Source organism: Phascolarctos cinereus, unplaced genomic scaffold, assembly GCF_003287225.1.
Source record: "Phascolarctos cinereus isolate Bilbo 61053 unplaced genomic scaffold, phaCin_HiC Scaffold_726;HRSCAF=1367, whole genome shotgun sequence".
Lineage (NCBI taxonomy): Eukaryota > Metazoa > Chordata > Mammalia > Diprotodontia > Phascolarctidae > Phascolarctos > Phascolarctos cinereus.
In genome coordinates, this window is record NW_027556098.1 from 167,613,574 (window position 1) to 167,629,655 (window position 16,082).

Genomic DNA, 16,082 nt, shown 5'->3' on the forward strand with positions numbered 1-16,082 from the left:
CTTACATCTTCCTCCAGTGTGGGAAGCTACATAATGAGGCAGCTGAGTAGCTGACATTGGTTCTATTTCTCTCCTTCTTCTGTCATCCTCTTCTCCCTTACCGCCTCCAAACCCCTTCCCCACCACACATGAACACACACACACACACACACACACACACACACACACACACACACTCACATGCTATTCCACAATGGAGCAAATGTGGCATATTCAACCAAGTCTGGGTCGACATGTTTTACACATTACTTTCATTTGATTATTCTTTGGATGAATTCTTCATTGAGAACAAGATAATGAAAAACATACGGCCATTGTGCATAGAATCTGCAGTCACTTTGGCTGTTCCCTTGCAGCCCATTTCATTTCACAAGGACTCTAGATGTAAAACAGCCTTATCCTTTAATGTACTCAAGCAGAAGATAAGAATCAGGTGGAATCTTACCCTCTATAGGCTTGGCTGATGTGTTGAACATGACCCAAGTAGTTGCTGTTTTTCCAAAGTATATGGGAGAGATATCAGATAGCAAGCATTCCATCTGAGCTGGGGATCTAGACAGGGACACTAGCATATCTAAAATCCTATGTATGCATGGGACAGGGAGCTTCCATGTAGGAAAAAAAAATGAAGCTAAAATAACCAATACAGGTAACAAGTGAGAATTAAAAAAATGTTGAAAGATTTTGTGATTTGGCGTCAAATTCTGAGTTGCTGCCTAAAGGAAATGAATACTTTTTGAGTGCTACAATGGATGAAGTTGAATATGTACTAAGATTGTGTACTGGGATTTGACTGCTCACAAGCAAACAATATTTTATTCTTTCTTTCTTAATGTTAGGAAGTTCAGAATACAGGTGTGAGGATGAAGAATTATTCATAAATTCAAATTCCTATATCAGTGCTCAAAGCAATAAAAATACAGATGAGATCTCTGGCATCTGAGCAAGCAAAGCATTTATTTTCACTTTCTAATTTGCCACTTTTTAAACAGACATATATAAAGGAATACAGGAAATAGAAATTCATATCTGAAATAGTAATGGTAAGGGAAAAATTGTATAAAAGTAAGAAGATGTTTTATCTTAAAAAATATCTGAAGAAACTCACCTGATGAGTAGAATTCAACAAAAATACTAGTTTGGGAGAATTAATTGAGTAGTTAGCTACATGGATCCCTGAAATATAGTAAGCATTTAATAATTTCTTATGGATTTATTAATTGATGAGAAGGAGAAGATAGACACTAATCATAACATAATGGTTTACCTTTTTGGTATGGGAGGAAAATGTCACATTAACAATATTCGATATCTGTGTATTCAGTGTTTTTCATGGTCAAAGTTATCAATAAATATTAACTCATTCAAGTTAATAAGCATTTATTAAGTACACCTACTGTGTACCAGGCACTGCCCTAAATCCTGGTGATACAAAGTAAGCAAAATAGTTCCTTGCCTTCAGGGAGCTCATAGCCTAATGAGAGAGATGATGTATGTTATGCGCACACTAACTATATTTAGGGTTAATGGAAAGTAATATCAGAAGGAGGGCACTAGCATTGGGGGACAGTGAAAGTCTTCTGGTAGAAAGTAGGATTTGAGCTAACTCATGAAGGAAGCAAGGAAAGCCAAGAGCTGAAACAAAAGAGGGAAGATCTATAGCCAATGAAAAAGCACAGAACGGGGGTTGGAGTGCCATGCATAAGGAATGATAAGAAGGCCAATGTTACTAGACTGTAGTATACATGGAAAGGAGTAAAGTGCAACAACATAGGAAAGGTAAAAAAAGGGGGCCAGGTTGTGAAGGGCTTTAAAATCCAAGCAGAGGATTTTATATTTTAACTGGGAGGCAATAGGGAGGCACTGAAAGATGACTTTGCTGTCTGAAGGAAGGTAGACAGGTGAGGGAATTGATTTGAAGCAATAACACATACTAGAAGGTTCTGTCAATAGTTTAGGCTTCAGGTGATGAAGGTGTGATTCTCTTGGAGAAGAGAAGAGGGCATAGGCATATATGAGAGATGTCATAAAGGTTGAAATGATAGTACCTGGCAACAGATAGTCTTGTAGGATGAGTTTGAGTGAGATTTTGAAGACAACACCCAGGTTGGCTGAAAAGTATGGTGATTATTATCTTGGCAGTTATAGGGAAATTCAGAAGAGGAAAGGATGTTGGGGGAAGATAATGATTTGAGATTTGGACATGATCAGTTTAAGATGGTTTTATCGGGCATCTTGTCTAATAGGCAGTTGGAGATGTAAGACTGTATGTAACAAGAATGGTCAGGGCTAAATAAATTGATCTGAGAGTCTTTTGCAGCGATGATAATTGAATCCATGAAAGCTGGTGTGATCACAGAGCGAGGTAGTATGGAGATGGAGAAAAGAAGAGAGTCTAGGAAAGAACCTTTGGAGATAGACATGGCTAGTGGTCATGCCTAAATAAAGAAACAGCAAAGGAAAATGAGAAGAAATGTTCAGATACATAGGAGGAGAACCAAAAGAGAGCAGTTCCATGAATATTTAGAGAGGAAAGAGTATCAAGGAGAAAAGGGCGATCAATAAAGTTTGCAGAAAGGTCAAGAAAATGAGGATTAAGAGAAGACCATTAGACTTGGCAACTAAGAAATAATTTGTGACTTTAGAGAGATTAGTTTCAATTGAATGATGAGGTCTGAAGTCAAGCTGCAGAGATATTAGAAAAGAGTCAAAAGAGAAATGGAATTAAGATTGTAAACAACATTCTTGGGTTTAGTCATGAATGGAAGAGAAATATAGCACATAATTTAATTTTAGAATGTCAGAATTTCTTATAGTAAGTTTCCTGTGTCCCATCAGGTAGGGTTTCACAAGCTGTATTTTACGACTGATTGTATCTTTATGGTCCCACAATTGAGTAAAAGGCACTGAGAACAAGAACCTTGTGGGTTAATTTTTCTGTAGACTCTTAAAAAATAAGAACAAAATTCACTCAAAACTCTAATAAGGTATCTTATATGTATCAAAATAATACATAATTCTTTGAAAGAACAATTGAAATAACTTCATGAAATTCAGAACTGGAGGTTCTGAAAGTTCATGTAGAAATCTCTAATCCACATTATAGATGTAAAAATAGAACTAAAGTGTTGAAGAGCTAAATTCCTGAAATGTTACAGAATTGTGCAATTTTGGGAATAGAAAGGGACTATAGAGATTACTAGTCCAGGAATTCTTAACATGGAATCCTTAGATCTCAGATTTCAGGGAACCATGAACATGAATGTAAAAAAAAATCATCTTTATTTTCATTAACCTCCAAATTAAATTTAATATTTCCTTCAGTTATGAATTATTAAAAATGTTCTGGGAAGGAGTCACTAAGTGGAAGGAAGGAAGGAAAAAGCATTTGTTCAGTGCTTACTATGGGCCAGGCACTGTGCTATGCTAAGCACTGGGGATACAAATAAAAGTAAGAAGAAAGAAAGTCCTTCCCCTCAAGGTGTTCACATCCTAATGGGGAATAAAACACACAAGAGGGAGGTGAAAACTGAAGAGAGTAGGGGAGAGGTGAAGGTGAGGAAAGCATTTTGGTTTTGAAGTCTGGAGGAAGTGCTTAGTCACATATCTGAGAGAGAAATGAAGGAAGACCCTGGGGGGCCCTTCTACCTAATAGAAGTTTGAAGAGGAACTCACCAATAAGAGAAAAAGTGATGAGGGTGGTGTAGAACGTGTTCTACGGTGAGTGGTTTTTGGTGGATTGTTCCAGAGTGAAGAGGCCTTGGGAAGAGAGGAAAATTTGAGGATGAGCTATAAGCCAACAGGGAGTGATTTTAAAGTTTGAACGTTTCTAAAGATAGGAGCAGAGCATGGGGAGCTAAATGCAAGACCAGCTAGCGAAGTGCCCTTTCTATTATTTTGTACTAAAGGAATGTTATTTTATTAATAAGAAGTCTTGTTGATTTGAAGTCGAATGATTGTTGAATTGAAAGAAACTGAATGAATGTATATCACTGTGATATATTATGCCTTCACTATTAAAACAAAACCAAATACTTGCCCAAAGGACTAAAATACATGGTTTATCATTTTGATTGTGAAAGTCAATCATTCACACCTATGGAATTAGAATTTTGGGGGCTCATTGAAATGATACCATTTAAACATTGAATGATTTTTCCTCTCCTCACAATCATTTTAATTTAATGAGTGGGGGATTCACCTTTTCAATTCAAGATGACTCAATTCAGTTAAAGTCTATTAAGTTTATTAAGCACTTAGAATATGCAAAGCACTATACCAAGTTCTGGTGATATAAAGACCCCAAAACACCCGTTCTTTTTTTCTCGAAGAGCATAAATTTTATTAGGGGGATATGGTATGTACTTGGAGAAATACATAGTCATCCCTTAATATTCACGGATTTCACATTTGTGGTTTTAGTTGTTTGTAGAGTGGCCTCCTGTAATTAATGGAAATTTTTTGAGATTTGTGGTATACTGTGGAAAATTACAGATCACATACATACGTAAGAAAACTAAAGAAAAAATTACTGAGTCATAAATATTATGTTATTAATCTATTTCATAATTTGTCACCTTAAGTATACATACATATATTTATTATAAAAAGTTAAATTTTGTTAAAAGCTTCAGTACAGTTAAAGAACTTGGGATACACACTCTCTTTAGGAATTCCTCCTCTTTGTCTTTCTACCATCCAGCATCAATCATGTAGTTTTCTCTTGCAGTAATCTTTGTGTTTTGTGTTTTTTCTATATAAGTTGCTGCAGGTACAATGGTGGCTGCAAAGCCTCTGTATAGTGTGCAAAATACTAATTTCTCTTGTGAAGAAACTGTAACTTGTTTATGGGTGCAGTGTATTGTTTCATTTGCTATGTGTATTAAATATAATCAGAATTATTAAAAATAAAAGTTCAGGGTGGGGCTTAGAGTTATTTGTGGTTTTTCACATTCATGGGAGTTCTTTTGAAAATAGAAGGATCAATGTATAAGCAATTTGAGGAGAGAGAGAGAGAGAGAGAGAGAGAGAGAGAGAGAGAGAGAGAGAGAGAGAGAAATGAGTAGAGAGTTTAAAAGAGACTATAGATGTGCTACCTCACTTAAGCTATAAAGTAAGTAAGTTAATGATCCTAAAAAGATGGTTGTGAAGAGGGAGTCCATGCAGGGTATGGGGGCCTGTCTGTGCTAAAGCAGAGAGACTTGAAATGGGATTCAGAGCCAAGAGCAATTTGGCTGGAACATAAAGTACATTAAGGGGAGTTATATATAATAAGATTGGAATGGTAGGCTGAACCTAAATGATGGAGGCCTTTAATTGTTGTTTGGAGGCTGATATTTTATATTGCAGGCAATAGGGAGCCATTGAAATTTTGACATTGTTACCCTAAACTTTTTCCCTAGAAGGAGTATTAGTTATTGGTATTAGTTATTAAAAAAAAAAACATTTAGGAAGGTTGGCCCATAAATTGGTTTGTTTTCCCTCAAAAATGTTCTGTTAAAACAAGATCATTGTACATAGCCACAGTAATATAGTAAGGATGATTAAGTGTGAAAGACTCAGCTACTCTGATCAAGACAATGATCCAAGACAATTCCAAAGGAGCCGCTGATGAAAAATGCTATCAACCTCCAGAGAGAGGACAGATGAACTCAGAGTGCAGATTAAAGCACACTTAAAAAAATAACTTTAGTTTTATTGTGTTTGTGTTTTCTTTTGCAACATGGTTAATATAATCAAAATCAAAGTGCTTGCCTTCTCAAGGAGTGGAAAAGTACGGGAAGAAGAAAGATAATTTGGAATTAAACATTTAAAAATGATTGTTTAAACATTATTTTACATGTAATTGGGAAATATTTAACAAAATAAATAAAAATAATTTTCATAAAAATGTTTTCCTAAGGAGAACTAGTTACTGACCAGGAAATCAATTTGGTAGGTTTTTTTTCATTTTTTTATTAATTTATTTTGATTTATCAACAATCACTTCCACATGCTTTTGAGCTTAAAATTTTTCTCCCCCTTCCTCCCCACCACCCTCTCCAAGAAGGCACACAATCTGATATAGGCTATACATTTACATTCCTATTAAACATATTTTCACATTAATGATGTTGGGTAGTTTTCTAATGACACATCTTTAAGCATCAATTTTATTTTCTGACAATCTATTGTGAGTAGGTGAACATATTTTCCTTACATATATGGGTATACACACATTGTATGTGTGTTTATATGCACACATATTACATATATATATGCATGTAATTATATAAATACATATATATATTGAGAGAGAGAGTGTGTGTTATAAAACAGAATGACTTGAAAATAGTAGACTAGACTGGAAGGCAAGACACTTGGGTCCTGTTCCCAGCTTTGCCATTAATTAACACCCTGACCCAAGGCAAGTCATTTGGTCTCCCTGAGTCTTAGTTTCCTCATCTGTAAAATGAAGGGATTAGAGTAGATTATTTCAAAGGTCCTTTTAAGCTCTGACATTCTATGGTTCTTTAGTCAATACTAGTAATTGAAATGAATGTTTTCATGGCATGAAAAGCTTTGGGGGATATGGTAACGCTGTGGTTTAGAAAAGACAGAGTCAGAAAGGAGTCAGAAAGTAGAAGTTCTAGTCCCTTCACTATTTAATAATCATGTGACCTGGGGTTTAATGTCTCTGTGCCTGAGTATCCTCATGTGCAAAGTAAGAGGATAGATCTAGATCCTTAAAGGCCCCTTCCATCTCTAAAGTTTTGTGATTTTATGTTATTGCTAATTATGTGATATCTCCTTTAATACATTTAAAGAAGATAAGAGCTCAGGTGTCAACAAGAAGTGATAAGTTTTGCACTCTCTCCTAGGATGCAGAGTACTCAGTTGGAAAAACCAGTATCATTACTCTAGTCTACTACATAGTCAACAATAAGGTGATCCCAACCAAGATGCTGGTGTAAAACTGTGTTGTGTCTGTTAACAGCACCTTCTATATCCATTGGTAAAATTCTGACTATTCCCTTTAATCTGGTGGCAAAACTGACTCCTTTGGAGGACAAAATTTTAAATAAGTAGTGAATAAAAGACCTCCAAAGGAAAAATGAGAAGCGGTACAACATTAGGATGAGCTCAGTTCAAGGGGAGCAATTCTGACAGGGAAAATTGCCCATATACATTGCCTCAGCATTAGACCAGTGTGATCAAAGCAAGGACCATATCCCAGAGGGCAAAGAATTCAAGTTCTACCTAAGGAGAATCAAGGCCCCAAAGGATGATTATACCCTTGCCTTGAGATCTGTTAAAGGAATAAATCCCAAGATTAATTTTTAGAAAGAAGATAAGAGGATAATTTAATGTATTGTTTATGGATGATGGATAGCTAGATGGTGCAATGGATAGAGTGCCAGTCCTGGAGTCTGAAAGACTGATCTTCCTGAGTTCAAATTTGGCCTCAGACACTTATCTGTGTGACCCTGAGCAAGTCACTTAACCCTGTTTAGCTCAGTTTCTTTGTTTGTAAAATGAGCTGGAGAAGGAAATGGCAAACCACTGTAAGGTTTTTGTCAAAAAAACCACAAAGGGGTCACAAAGATTTGGACACAACTGAAAAATGACTGAACAAAATGGCTGATTGTTTAGCAAATGCAGGAAGTGCATATAAAATCACAGAAATTTTATTATCTGCACATCTGAATATGAATATAGAATCATAAATTTTGAACTTAATCCTTATAGGCTATCTAGTATAACTTCCTAACTGTACATGTGAAAAAATTGAAGCCCAGGGAGATAGTTACTAGCCGTAGTTTACAACAGTAGGTGGCAGAGCTGGGATTTGAACTCAATTTCTCAGACTCCAAATTACATTCTCATTGCTACTCTACTAGACCATTGTTGATTTTAGTCATTTTATTATTGAGGATAATTGTAGAGTGTCCTTTTATTTTACTAATTTTTAGACTGTAATTCATCAGCAACATCTATAGCTCATTGCTGAAATCCCAATCCTCCCCCCCAACATGGACATTACATACAAACTTCAATATATCTGCTTGTCAAACTAGAAGCAAAGGGGAAAAAAAAAAAAGGTGTTTAACTTCTGAACCATAATTTCAAACAAGCTTTCCAAGGGTCACTCAGACATTTTTATTAAAAGGAAAAAACAATATGGTGCATCCATTATTCTTTCATTTTGCAAAATGTCAAACTCTATGTGATCCTTTTAATTTCTATGGGTGTTCCAAACAGAACACATTTAGAGGTAGAGCTAATACCCCGCAAAGAAAGTATAGATCAGAATGTGCATAAAAAGGCAATCATGACTTACACTCTCTCTCACACACACACACAGAGTATCAAAAAACCATTTAATCTGATGGATAGAAATAAAGTGTAAGATTTCTATTGAACTCTCCTATCTACAGCTTCTATTTTTGCTCAGTCCCATCTCAGGAAAATGATGATTTTCAAGTGTGTAAAGGATATGCACATCATGATGAATTTGGTTTACTCTTTCACCTCTCACAACTGAGAAAAGGTCACTGGCAGTTTCTCTACTCAAGTAGCCAAATTGGTGTTATTTTCTAAAGCTGGATACTGGAATGAGACAACTTAGAACAAGAATGTACAATTTGCCTTTAAAATCAGCACTTCTTGCTCCACCCTGACTCCTAACAAAAAATGTCATACATATTTATGTTTGGAATCTCAGAAATTGTTGGGTGAACGAAATCAGTGGATCAAATATATGAATTTAGAAGTGGACAAACTTCAGTCTAACCCCACAGCAAGAAAAGTACTTGATTAAAGGAATGAAAAAAGTGGAGTGGTTTTTTTTTTCCATTCTCCCTTATCAGAAACCATGCGGACTTTCTGTTCTTCATCCTGTATGCCTACCTACAATAGTCCAAAGGTGAAATGCCTGAATATTAAGCCATAATCAATCATTGTACACACACTAATTACTTTCTGTCCTCCTCTTTCCTTGTCATCATGGTCCAGAGCAGGTTTTTTGAGACTGAGTACATTCATCTGAGCTATTAGCTGCTACGCTCCACCGCATCCTTGTATGATCTGCCTGGTCCCAGACCCCCAGAGAACATTTGTGCTTGCATACTGTATGTGAACTTTAGATAAATAAATAAACACAGGAAACAGCTTCCAGATAATTGAAAGCGAATGAAGGAGGGAGCCAAAAGAAAACAATTTCTCTAGGGATAAGCCAGCTAAGGTGGCAGGTATGATTAAAATCCATATGATTTATGGGTAGGTGTGTTACTAACATGACAGCCCTTTACTGTTTGTTTGTTTGGGTGCATTTGACAATAAAGTTTTGTTGTTGTTGTTGTTGGGTTTGCTGCAGGTTTTGCTCAGGAGTTAGCCACTCAGGAATTCCTAGTGCCTGACTGAGCAGTAATTTAGCAAGCTCTCTTGTGCTCTTTTCCTGTCAGCATTAACATGTCAATTCATTTTAATAGTCTGGGCATGCTCAGTGGGCAAGCATTTTCTCAGTAGGTTTCCCATGAGCCCACCCTGTGGTGCAGAAATGTGTTATAGCTTGTCTCAGACCACGGAGGCTTCAGCAGGTTTATTTTCATTATGGCCAAGTGTATTTATTAAAAAGCCAAAAGCATATATAAGATCAAGACCATAACAAATTAAAAGGAATGCATATATTTGATTAGTAATTTAAACTCTTCCAAAGAATAGGCAATTTTCTGACATCATTGTTGTTTTTTGTTTTTGAATGTGCTGTTACTTCCTCTGGTTTTTGGAAGTTAAATGATATACTGCCATGCTGGAAATTTTCTATAATCATGATTAATAGTTGACATGGCTGTTGTACTAAAACACAAACCATTTTCCATCTTTCTCATTAAAGAGTTTTTGAAAAGATTATCAAATATTATTTGATTATTTATTATTTAATATGTGTTTATTTATACAATTTTATATTTTTGTGTATATTTATTAATTTATCTGTTCATATATTAATTTATTTATTTATGTATTCATCTATCTATCTATCTATCTATCTATCTATCTGTTTAAAATCAAGACACTTTCTGGTTTCTAAACTGGCTCTTGATTGTCCTCCTAGTCTGAAGTCTAGTACAGTTAGCAAACACCTCATCACAGAGAAAGCAGTCCAAATAAACCAATGCTAATAACTAACATTTACGTGGTACTTCAGATTTTGCCAAGTATTTCCATGATATGTGAACTTCAAAACAACACTGTCACACAGATATTATTGTCCCCTTTTTAGGATGAGGAAGATGATACTAAAGAAGGCTGAGGTCCTTGCCCAATGTTATGTAGTTCCTGCATCATGGGTTGTATTTGAACATTGGTCCTCCCAATTCTCAGTTGAATGTTTTTTCACTATTTTGTCCTTCCTCATGCAACAGACTTAGCAGTTTTTAATCTATATCTAAAATGTTGCTTAAATCAAAGCAGTGTTTTGGTTGTATTCAGTGTCATAGTGAAATCAAATGCTTAAATACATAGTTAATATATACATTGAAGATGATAGTTCTAAATCAGGGTGGATATTGTATTGATGTCTGAGGGGAAAAAATAAGTAAGAGTTAGAGGAAGAAAAAACAGTTCCAAAAACATCCATTCCAGTTATTTTTACTGAGTGATTAACTTTATCGTTTTATGTTCAAAAGTGGAATGTGCTTCCATGGGAGAGTGTGATCCTCATATCATTTTCCTCTTCACCTGTATTCTCATGACATATGATATTCTCATTCACTGAACTTTTCAACTAAAAACCTGGATCACCTCTTGTTTCTTATGTTATAGGAGTGGATTATTGTTTAGACATAGGTCAAACTAGATGACCACTGAGGTCCCTTCTAACAGATTGCTTAATTCTGTGATTGTGTAATAGTGGTAAAAATTAAAAGTTATATGCAATCTTAGCATATTGAAATATTCTAAAGCTGTTGGTAATTCTTCTGGTTTTGAGACATAATCAAATGATAATAGATCTTGAATTCTGGTTGAAATTTAAAGAATCAATTTATGATTTTAGAATTTAATGTATTTTCATATATTATCCCTCATCTACTATCATTGCCTCATTTTCCACCACTTGGCCACAATCACTGGAAGAACAAGAGAGAAATGCACAGGATTGAAGATAATTTTATAACTTTTGTTCCTTTTTCAACTTGTTATGGTCCAAAAAATATTATCACCTGATAATCAGCAAGCAATGTCCAATGGAAAGTGAACTAGTGTTAGATTCAATTCTTAAGTTTTAATCTTGCCTTGACCAAGTTTTGTATATGTGAATTTAAATGAATTACTTAGCCACTCCGGGCCACAGTAGAATTTTTTTTAGTATCTTTGTCTTGAATAGACTCTTTATAAGCATGTGGTGTGATAAATAAGAACATTAAAATAAATCATATGCCTTGCAAAGTAGAAAAGACTTTTCCAAGGATCCAAGAAATAGATTATGTGTGCTGTCTAAGGAAAAACTTAGCTGAGTTAGTTAAGTACAGATAGGCTTACCAATGATGTGTCATTCAATAGTTCATTAAATCATGAATTATTTGTCCATGGTGACCAAAGGTACGTATGTATAAATGTGTGTGTGTAAATGTATGTAGGTATGATTGTGTGCCTCTGTTGGATTTTCCTCACTAAATAAGTGCTTCCTGGCAGGATCTTCAAGAAATTCCAGTTAGATGAAGAATGGATATGGATATTTTATATATTTGCAAGGAGATCTTCAGAGAATATGTGATATTGTCTTACATAATCATATGTCTGTCATGCATGTATGTGCATGTATGGATATATTTGTAACTATGCATACAGCATGTATAAATGTATAGACATATGTTTTTAGATGTGACATGGATATGTTTACATATTTGACCACGTATGTGCAAATATATGTATGTGTATGTACTACATGTATACCCATATATATTTATATAGACAAAAACACACACATTTCCTGGGCCTTTTTGGGTTACTAGTTGTATTGAATATACTTCATTGGTTAAACTTCTCTAAGAAATGGTAATGTAGTAAATGTCTTTATCTTTATTTATTTCCCATTTTTCAAAGTCAAAATTCTGATTCTCCTATGAACCTGTGGTGTAGATCATAACATATCTCTACCAATCTATCTTGTGCCATCTGTCCTAAGTCTTCCTCTAAATCTATAACAGTGGTTGATCTAAAGTCTTGGAAAACTTTATCATGTTCTCTTGATCCCCAACGAGCATGAAGTCTGTTCATCTATTAATACTTGATCTAACTAGGTAACTGGTTCATTCTCTTCACCCCTCACCAATAACATTTGTCTTAATGGTCTCTATTATTAACATTTTTCTGCAAAATTTCAGTATCTATTGTAACCTCATCCCACTTTCCATGTCCTTTGATCCTTGGCTTGCAACCTTACTAGAAGAATGTTGGTTTTGAAGGGATTGTATTCTGTTTTGTTTCAAAGTCAGTAACATTGAAATAGATACACTTAGAGTTGGTGCAATTGCACACATATCTTCTCATCTTTGTCTTCTCTCTATGTTGGTCTTTATTTTAAATTTTGTTCTGAGTATTTTATCTGACTGCACACAGGTAACTAATTCAGAAATATAAATCCCACACCAGGAATAAATTCCTGTATGTGAAAATACAGGAAATTTATTTTTGAGATTCTGTTCACACCCTGACGTGTCTAGCACATCATATTTTTTTTCTTGAAGAAAGATTTTTTTAAACAGTTTCTTGACTAGCCTTTAAACCTTTTATATTTTCATTTAATTTTCAGTTAATCCTAAACATGTTTGTTGAGTAATACTTTGAGTTTTAGCATCAAGTGAGACAAAAAAAATAAGACACATTCTTGACAAAGATACCCTCAACTGTCATGGAGGATACACAACTCAAAGTTTAAATGGAACAGGGATTCCATAGAAATCATAAGGTTTTCATAATGTTCCTATTTACTGATGCCATTGTGAAATTGTGTTGAATGTGCCACTGTACTGTAGGATTGTCTTAATGAAATATGTGACCTCCAGAAAAGGAAATTGCCATAATAATTCACATAGAGAAAACCAAGTGTTTAAAGAATGCTTGTTTTCCCCACTTAACATACAATTGAAGGGCCAGACTATTTAATTAGTCTACTGGTATATGTTCAACAAACTAGTTATATCTTTCATTTGCTATACATCTTCAGTGATGATTTATTATCTTTAGGATAAAGTATATGGGGTGTTCAAAGAGGACTAGCACCTCCAGCGGGAGGGCTTGCTGAGCACTTTTCAGGGATACTCATCCACCTTTGGTGCCTACCTGCCCCTTAACTCTCACATGCAGCTCCAAAAAGCTATAGCTTATGTAGTGGTCACACCCTGGTAAAACTGTTTGGGCAGATGTGCCAAACCAGGTTGAAGGTAACTGACATGCCTCCATGGGCTGTCTATCCTAAGCATATGAAGACTTTCCCCACCAGACTGGGCAAGTGAGAACAGTTTATTCCAAAGTCCATGAAAGGTGCTGAAGCTGACACTGTGGAGCTCTTAGAGCTTGGTCAGACATCAAGGACACCAAGGTCATCCACTGCATCCCAGGCCATTGCCAGTCATCTTGATTTTTGTCTTGTCACTGGATTTTGATGACTCTGAAAGAGAAGGTGAGGCTGACAGCTTTGAGCAATTCTGCCTTTCTTAAATTCAATTCATGCACAAGTCCAGACATCACCCCGTGATGTCATTGGTCCCCTTTGCAAATGAAGGACAAACAACAACAATATACAAACTCCTTGGCTCAATACCGCATGCCCTTTGCAAGCTTGATCCAGCCTACCTCTCCAGCAATAGTTCCGATTATTCTCTATTGCTCCCTCCACAACTAGCCAATCAGGCCAACTTTGTATTTCCCAAAGAAAGCATTGTATCTTCTGCCTACATTCCTTTGCCAAGGCTGTTCCCCCATGCCTGGAATACATGTCTTCCTCACCTCACCTTCAGAATTTATGTCTTCCTTTAAGCTCAGTTCATGTGTCATCAGCTAAGGAAACTTTATTGATTGATTTCACTCGTCATTAGGACTCCCTTCAAGTTATTACATAGTTATGTATTTATATATTGTATTCCTTCCAATAGAATGCATTTCAGAAAAATGAGTATGTGGAAAGTTTTGATTTTCCTTTTGTCTTCATATTTTTAGGGATGTGCACAATATTTTGCATAAATGAGGTTTTTAATAAATACTTTTGGATTGTATTAGATCGGTGTGGAAGATACCATGAGATCTGTAAGGATGAGGTCCTCAGTCACCTTATGCCAGTGTCCCAAGGTTTCTACTTCCATTTTTTTTGCCTCCCCTTCTCCTGATGAAGGCACCCTTTCTACTTCTTGCCCCAGGAACGAAGCTTTAAATAAGGTCTTAAAAAGGGAGGAAACATGGCCTGGCAGGGGCAATATACTACAGAAACAAGGGTCTGGACAGAAAGGAACAGATGGAGTAAACCTCAGGGGAGGAGAAGTTGCTAAGTGATAGTGGGTAAGAGAAGGGGAAGGGAAGAAAGGCATTTATATAACTCCTACTATGCCCCAGACACTGTGCTAAATGCTTTCACAAATATTAACTCATTTGATCCTTACAACAATCCTCTAAGTAGGTGTTACAGTTATCTTCCTTAACTTTATAGTTAAGGAGACTGTAGCAAACAGAGACTAAAGGACTTACTCAGGATCACACAGCTAGTAAGCCTCAGAGGCCAGATTAGAACTCAGGTTTTCCTTACACCAGAGTGCTCTATCTGCTGTTCCCCTAGCTGCCTTTAAGATCATGGGAAATAAAAGGCTGAAAGTATCAGTAGAGAGGAAATACTATGCCAGGTCCTCCTCCTGGCTCAGGGTGTTGGAGAATCTGAGACAAGGAGAACCTGTGCAGGAAAGAGTAGTCAATAATATTGTGGCTTCCAGAGAGAACCATATGCAATTTAACTTGTCTCAAACCTGGAATTGTGCTTGATACCATCTGATTTTTTGCAGTCTTCCTTGGGGGTTCCTAAGTTCCTTGGGGCAGATTGTACAATTGTTGAAAGCTGTTTCCTTGGGTCTGTATTCATCTCAATGATGTAGACTAAATGTTAAGATTGAGGATACCATATATTGCTACTCTCTGTAGTGATCTCCTCTGCCTCTAAAACCAAACTGGCACATCTTGTCACTCCTGTAATCATGCATTTAGGACGAGCTTCCAGGGCCTATCATAACATTTTGCACAGATTAAGCACTTAAATACTTATTTGATTGGCTTGGTCTTGTGGCTACCTTTGAGTTGTGTTCAGCATTGAATGACAGAATGAGAGCTGAACAGATTGCATTAAAGAAATCTCTGAGCTCTTTCAGTGCTCTCAAGCTGTTCTGAAAAGGAAGAAGAAAAAAAGATTAGCATTTGTGTGACCCAGAGGGCAATAAAGAAATTCATGGTGGACTCACATAGGCTGTGGAATATTACCAGTGACATTCACACAACAAGTGTTGTAAAAGATATCGTCAAGGAAATGTATCATCAGAAAAGATGGCCATATCGGTTATAGACTGAGAATAAGAACAAGAGATGGTCAACCTGAGTTTTCACATTAGTATTTACAAATTGTTTTCAAAAAGATGAAAAAAAGGCAAATATGTTAGTTTTCTTTGAGGGTTTATGGAAGGAAATGAACTAGAATTTTATGGGATGAGAAGGCATAGACACGAGGATGAAAGTGTAGGGAGTATTTATATTGAGGAGTTCATGGATCAAATCACCAATCCTTACCACTAAGTAAGATTCTGTGCTAAAGAGTCAATTAAATTTATACAGCGTCATGGAAAGAAGTACAAAGATACCTAGTCAGAATGAGTTCACTAAGCAATGGCAAATCAGTATAGATTCAATTGTTATTGTTATGATTATCCCATTCTAATGCTAAGTCAGAACCTTTCTGCTGTACTCTTTCTTCTATGTTAGCTTCAAGGCTAAAGTGAAATCTAAATCTATCCAAGGGGCTACTTACAAAATACAAACAAACAAAGAAGCAACATATCCTTTTGGGGCAA